Source organism: Brassica oleracea, chromosome C6 (genome assembly GCF_000695525.1).
Source record: "Brassica oleracea var. oleracea cultivar TO1000 chromosome C6, BOL, whole genome shotgun sequence".
Classification (NCBI taxonomy): Eukaryota; Viridiplantae; Streptophyta; class Magnoliopsida; order Brassicales; family Brassicaceae; genus Brassica; species Brassica oleracea.
Genome location: NC_027753.1, coordinates 3,141,119 through 3,149,022, shown reverse-complemented (window position 1 = coordinate 3,149,022; position 7,904 = coordinate 3,141,119). Strand labels below are relative to the sequence as shown.

At 31.8% G+C, this 7,904-nt stretch overlaps 1 pseudogene; it reads right to left on the bottom strand.

Annotated features, from left to right (window-relative positions):
* Window positions 1-2,010: 2,010 nt before the first annotated feature.
* LOC106297021 lies at window positions 2,011-3,493 on the bottom strand (annotated as a pseudogene).
* Between the last annotated feature and the right edge of the window lie 4,411 nt (window positions 3,494-7,904).

The window sequence follows — 7,904 nt, the reverse complement described above, 5'->3', positions numbered from 1 at the left end:
CTCGTCTTGGTTTTCAAGATCTAGTTTTTGCTGATTTGACTTTTACGTTCTCTTCATAGATCGAGGATGGCTACACAGTTTATTGATTTTTTTGTAGTCTCCTTTTCTCTCTTTGTTCTCTCATCTCGTTGCACTTTTCATCGCTGGCTGCGTCTCCGGTGGCTCTCCATTTCGCCATGTTTGCCACTCCAGATTTGGATAGTGTTTTCCTTCGTGTATGTTATGTGGGCTTAGAAGATTATTTCTTGTCTCAAACTTGAGATTTCGTTTCTTTGTGGTTAGCTTCCATTCTCCCTCATTTATGTTGTTTTTCTTCTTTTCATGCTTCCCTTGGTATAGGTGTGTGGAGTTAGTCTCTTGGAGCTTTGGTCTCTTCTATTCAGAGCTTTGTGATTCTTCGTTGGCAATGAGCGCCTTGTATGTGGTTGTTTGTTTGTGGGGTGCTTCTTAACTCTTAGCTGGTGGTTGTGCTTTAGGCATGTGTTTTCGTGCTTCGTGGTGACTTTTATCTTCCATTAATGTTGTTTGTTTGTTTGTGGGGTGCTTCCCTCATTTATGTTGTTTTTCTTCTTTTCATGCTTCCTTTGGTATAGGTGTGTGGAGTTAGTCTCTTGGAGCTTTGGTCTCTTCTATTCAGAGCTTTGTGATTCTTCGTTGGCAATGAGCGCCTTGTATGTGGTTGTTTGTTTGTGGGGTGCTTCTTAACTCTTAGCTGGTGGTTGTGCTTTAGGCATGTGTTTTCGTGCTTCGTGGTGACTTTTATCTTCCATTAATTATTCTCCTTCAGACCCGTTTTTTTGATTTTTTGGGTTGGTGCTTGATCGCGTTCATTTGTGTTCCAGACTTTTACTGAGTTAGTGTTACTATAGTATTTTGCTTTTTCTTTGTGATTTTGGAAATTTAGGTTTAGATTATGTATCGTACTTTAGTTTTATTAGTTTAGTTATTTTATAGATTTTAATAGTCAAATAAATTTATAATTTGTAAATAAAATAATAGAAAATATCAAAAATAAAAGTTTATGTTATTTTTTATTTATGAATAAATAAAATATTTAAAATATATTTATATTATATTTTTTTATTCATCTTCAATTTTTTTATGTTTCAATATCCCACTTGTTAAAGAGAATTGTCTTTCATATAAATAGAGGTCTCATGGAGAGTACTGTTTCATATGAGATCTAAGAGAAACATTGAGAGCTTTAGTTTCGGAAAGTTTCTAAAGCTAATAAAAAAAGTTGTTCTTATAATTATTTGTTTCTAGAGATTTGAGTTTCCACAGCTTCAGGGGAATTCATATGAATCTATCGGTACTTCTTCTGACAACCACAATCCAGGAAAAAATCGTCTGCCTAAATAAAAAAGTAATATTTAGCTAAGCATCGATTTTGATTATCTTCTCAGACCAAACCATACAGTTTCAGACAAAGCTTACATTGAGTTTCTTCTGAACAATATTTGGTTTCTTTTTAGGTCTCCTCGGTAGTCTTTTCCCAATCATGTTCGAGAAATCTTCTTTGATATCTTTCTTCAACAATGAAACCGAGAATTTCAGTTTCTCATCCTTTTCCATTTATTTTCCATCCACACCTCTCTTTACCCTGATTTCGGTTTTCGCCGGAGATTCGTCTCCGGGTTCACTACACAGAGCTCTTCTCGTCCTCAGACTCCACGGCCGAGCCGCCGCCATCACGGATCTGCTGAAGTAGAACTCAATTCTATTATAGAGTTACTATATTTTGAAAGATGGTACTCTATTTTAGAGTAGAAAATAAAGTGATGAACAAAAAAATAAATGGATTACTATATATATAGAGTAAACCCACTTTTTATTCTATTATAGAATGGAAAATAGAGTGAGGTTGGAGCATTTTCTTTAAACTATATTTTAGAGAGAAAATTAGAGTGGAGTTGTATTATTAGAAAATGAAATTCAAATAAAATGTAAGTAAAGCGAAGATAAAGAGTAAGAACTAAAAATAATAATTCAAGAATTTTTAAAGCATAAGTTTCATACAAAATCAAGTCTGCTATTAATAAAGCAACAAGCAAATAATCAAAAGATAGTAAGAAAAAAAACAAGATAATATAAATAAAACACACACATTTCTCCACAGGTACTTGGACCATATCAGGGCTTAAGCAAAATGAGATGCACTTAGAGTACTGAAGAATTTAGTAACCACATTTGTCTCCAATACTTGTAAGCCTTCTTCAGATGTGATGCATGTTGGAGTCTTGTATTGAGTAATCGAAGTATCCTTTGAGATGGACAAGTTCATAAGAGAATCGAATGTCCCATCGTTCACTACTCTTATCTCGAGAGGCCCGACAAATTCGTTAGACCGACAGTACCTGTATTCATTGTCAAATGAATCCTCCATACTGAACAACATTCCAAGAATGTCTTCTTATAGAACTGGAGGTTCTTCATGTCTTCGTTTTTAACATTTACTTCCCAATATATCACATAGTGACCCGGATCACTACTAGAGATATCAGCATAGCTGGTGAAATCTACAAGCCTTAGATCTGATGACTCAAGAACCAGCTTTGCTCGATTTATTGCCTTGAACAAGTATTCTTCATTTGTCCGGTCCGTGTCAATGCTTAACAAGGCGTTCTCTCTTCCTAGAAACCTAAACCGAGGTGCCTTGTTGTAGAATCCAGTCACCTTTACCATATCTCCGATTCTCATTCTATACAAACCCCATAAGTTTGTGACCAGTAACTTATAAGAAGAGCCGAGTTTGACGTCTGCCAGATCCAAAACATCACCATTGTCTCCCTCCATCGGTATAAACTCAAAGTAAGATATGTTGGGCATGAGTGTGTAAGAGATATCTTCAGGCTTACACAAAGGATATGTATTAATACCGAAGATTGACTCGGACGAAGCGTAAATTGTTGAGACAACAGGCAGGTCGCTGCAGTAATGTTCCAACATAGGAATATATTGTACCATTGAACCTGTAACAATAGCTTCAATGTATTTAGTTTGTGGCCATAGTTTTTTCATTATACCTTTCCAAGACTTTTGGCTGCATATACTTTCAATCTCGTCTGATAAATTGGGACGGGGCTGACCTCCAAGAACCATAGAAACAGCGTTTCGACAACCAGAGTCGGTGATCCACTCGCTGAGATAACCTGATCGGATATTCAAACACAGCTCCTTCCAAGAATCTTCAAGAACTTTGATTACTCGGACCATACCTGAAGCGAATGTGGAACTAATTCTCACGACCTCGTCTCTTTGGACAAGACCACATAGCAAATGGCAATAAAGGTTTTGCTTGAGGTCACTCCCTAACATAATTTCATCAGGACTTGTATAAGAGTAAAACCAATTAGATGGTCGATTCTTGAAATAGTCGCTCTTCAGGTACCAGCTTGTTCCGGGCTCAATGGGTAAGCCACCTGGGGTTCTGGTCTCGTGCCCGGTTAAGAGAAATACCATCCCTTTTCCTTTCTCCACACCTTCCACATGCCTAAACATAATAATAGCAACTGATTTAATATATTAATTCTGAAACATTATAACATGTTTTCGTAGCGACGTGTCATCACGAAAATAATTCTTATAATTGTTAGAAAAATAAGTTGGTCCATATAAACATATATTATGTTTTTTATTAAACTAATTATCAAATTAATTAATAGTGTACAAATTTTTTTTTTCTTTCCTTAAATAAAAACTACGACATTACCTAATATGATTAACATATATATGACAATTAATGATTATGAATAATACATATTTGATAAAAAAAATTTCTAACCTCTCTTTTTTGTTTAATTTTATACTATTATAAGAAATTAAACAATCACATTAAGCATGTAATAAAAACAATTAGATTTTTTCTTATATGTTATATTTTGAATTTTTAAAAACGACTATAAATTACTAAAAATGGTAAAAATCTCACATTAAAAAAATTTTGATCAATAGTTTAACTTTTTTTTGTTTAAGCAAGATACAAATGATCATATATCATAGGGGTGGACGTTCGGATACACATTCGGGTTTGCATCGGATATTTCAGTATAAAGGTATAGAACTCGTTCGGGTATTTCTACACTTTGAGTCGGGTTCGGGTATTTTATGTTCGGGTTCGGATATTTTGGGTCGGGTTTGGATATTTAAATTTGGATGGAAAAATAAATAAATTATTCATTGTTTAAGTTTTTTGTATTTAAAATATATTTTAACTTAACTGTTTTTTTTTAAATTTTTAAAAGATTAAACTATTAATAGGTTTGGAGATAAAACTTTAAAAATAGAAAGACACTAATTTAGTTGTTGTTTTGAAATTTTAGATGCAACTTTTGTTAATGCAAGAAACAAGAACTTGATATGTATTTGAAGTGATTAGCAAATGATTTTGTCCATAATTATATGTATATTATCTAATTTTGACCAATAAGAATCATTAATATAAATATTTTGAGTAAAATGAGAGAAATAAACTAGAAATATAGAGTTAACTATACTTATGTTTGGTTATCTTCGGATATCCATTTCAGTTCGGATATTATCCGTTCGAATTTAGATATTACCTAAACTGGTGAATTAAGTAATTTGTTTTGTTGTTCTAATTAGATGATTTTTAGACCGAGCTGGTGAATATATACTAGACAAACATTTATATTTCGAGTCTGCATTTATATTCTATAACATCTCGATATATTAGATTTGAACACTAACCTGTTAATATAGTTTGCCAGTGATTTTTTTTCAAAACTTTGATTCTTAGATATGTATATGCAGTGAAACTAATTTTTACAGATGTCTATTTTTTTTTAATTGATACTTATGTAATTTACTGAATTCATAAAAGAAGTAAAAAAAGAAACTTAACTCATACCAATGAAACAAAGATGAGAACGAAAAAAAATTCTATAAAGGTAGAAAATGAAATAACTTATGGAGAGTCAATAGTAAACAAATTGAAAGCAGAAAACCTAATCCCATTTCGTCATTATACAATCGATGTTGTCTATTTGGTTTTGGTGATTTGTGTCAGCCGCAAAACTTAATTTTCTTTTGTGCATATTAAGTCTTAAAAATAATTAAAATGAGATATAATATGTTAACTCTTCAACAACGATGATATATTTAAGATATCAACATTTGTATTCATCATTTTATAATCAATAAAGATTGTAGTGTTTCAAAATGTTAAAATAATTTCGTAAACAAACATCATTATAAAAACTCACTCCGTGCATTCGCGCGGATTATCATCTAGTTGTTATTACTTACTATATATTAATGTGATATACTTAATGGTTAAATGATAATATATTTATTATTGATTGATATATTTATTGGTCTTTTGGTACACTAAGTCGTGATATATGTATTGTTATTAGTTGGTAGAATATCCCGATGAGGTAGTTATTTTGATCATACAAGACTTTAACATTATATATAAAAACATATAAAATTTTCAGGAATTCTTCTAACTTCATCTCCATTTTCCAGTTTTTCTTTCCATAAAAATAATCATGTTTTTTATGATATATTAAATGACTAAAAATCAAATGAAAGAGTTTAATATTTATTTATTTCTATATTCAAAATTGATGATATATAATAAAGTATTGAGTGGTCTATTTAATATCACTCTTTTAATAATCCTAGTAAAATCGTTTCAATTAAAAAAAAACGGGAGCATTCTCAGCTTGACACAAAAGCATATTCCTCAAAGTTGTTATTTAACCAATGCTCCACAATTAATATAAGGATTATCAACAATGATGAACATACTTGGTTGTATTCCAAAAAAAAGAACATACTCGGTCGTATTCCAAAAAAAAGAACATACTTGGTAAAAAAAAAATGTTGTTAAAAATAAATTACCATTAATAATAATTTTTGTTTGATAAAAAATGTGATTCCACCTATTTACCGGAAAAAAATAATAATAAAATAATTTCTCCCAACAAGAATTGAACACAAGTGGCATAATGTCTACTAGACATTCTTTTACCACTAGCTAAGAGCTACTTGGTTTCCTTAAATTTTGATTTGATTCATTATTAGTTTCGACTCGAACTGAAAATATGGATATATGTAACTTTACGAAGCAAATCAAATACTAATATGCAATATCCGTAAAAAACGAAACAAATCATAAATACTAAAAAATTTAGGAACGGATGTCCGATTTGATACAATCCATTATATACATGTATATACATATATCTATATAATTATATATATATAATTATATAAATATATTTATTTAATTATATAAAATTATATAAATATATTTATATAAGTTTAACAATATTTAATTTACTAAATTTATTGTACTAGTTATTATAATTTAAAAAGTAAATAACTTTAATTTTATAATAAAATATTATTTTTTGTCATCAACTTAAATGTAATAAAATATTATTATTTTATATTATTTTTTATTTTCATTTATTTCTCATAATTTATTTGATATGTATGGATCGAATCGGATATCCGGTTAAAATTTAAATTTTAAGATTATCTAAGACAGTGAATATCCAAATGGCTACGGATCAAATCAGATCAGATCAGATAATTGATTATTCAGACAGAATGAATCGGATTATGAATACTTCAAAAAACTAGATATTTCATATAAGAGCTAGCTGGTCCTAGTGTTCCTTGCGGACACAAATGAGAATGTTGAGTGGTGAAGACTATGTGGAGTCAAGGTATTGAGCTGGAGTCATGTAGACTTGGAGAGCAAGAGAGCATCTTGGAGAAAAGACAAGAGAAATAAACTTGGGTAGCAAGTTTATGACTTAAAGAAAGTGGAATAAGTGCAATTCCAAGAAAATGAAAGTTGCACTTATTGTTTTGGAAGATATCCATGTTCTTGATGCCTTGGAGAAAATGAACTGTAGAATGTGGAGTTAATGATAAAATAGCTTTGAGGATCTTCGGGAAAGACAGAGACACAGAGGCTGATTTTATAGAGAGAAAAAAGCTCTTGAGTGTGGTCTTGGTCGTGCTAAAGCAGTTGCTGAAGTACTGACGGAAGAGGGACATAAGCTTTGTAGCTTAGGAATCATTCAGTAGCGTGTGTTAGGGCGTTAACACTAGACGTGTAAAAGCTGAATTAAGCAGATCTTGTAATAGATTGTTTAAAAGAGATTCTAATAAAGCATAAGTATTTGTTTGTAGTGTTTTGTCTCTCGGTTTACTTTCTGCAGTACTATTGTGGTGTCTCCTTTACATTAACAATTGGTATCAGAGCGGGTCACCTAAGTCACTGGTGAAGATCCCGAAAGCAAGAGAAAAGAAGGAAAGACAACAGGAAGCATGGTGGTTGAGCTTATTCTTGATCCTGAACAATATGGGCATTGGAAAGTGAAGATGAAGGCAAGCTTACAAAGTATTGATCTGGATGTTTGGGCATCAGTGGAAGATGGCTATGAAGTTCCCAAAGCAGTAGATAAAGATGGTGTTGTGGACAACAAACCATTGGCTAAATGGACAAAGCGTGAGAATGAGATGTCAAAGTATAATGCAAAAGCTTTATGTGGTATTTTTACATCAGTCAAAAAGAAGCAATTTGATCTGATTCAAGGCTGCAAGAATGCAAAAGAGGCGTGAGATATTCTGCAATTACACTTTGAAGGGACTGAGAAAGTTAAGAGTTCAAGGATGGATTTTTTCAAATCAAAATTTGAGAACTTGAAGATGGAAGAACATGAATCTGTATCAGATTTTAGTTCTCAACTCAGTGCGTTAGCACAAGAGGCTCGTGTTCTGGGCATGGAATACAAGGACAAGAAACTGGTGAAGAAGTTTTTAAGGTGTCTGCCAGAAAGATTTACAGGTTATAAGGCAGCAATGTTTGTGTCTCTTGACATAGATAAATTCAGCTTTCACGAAGTTGTGGGTATGTTAAA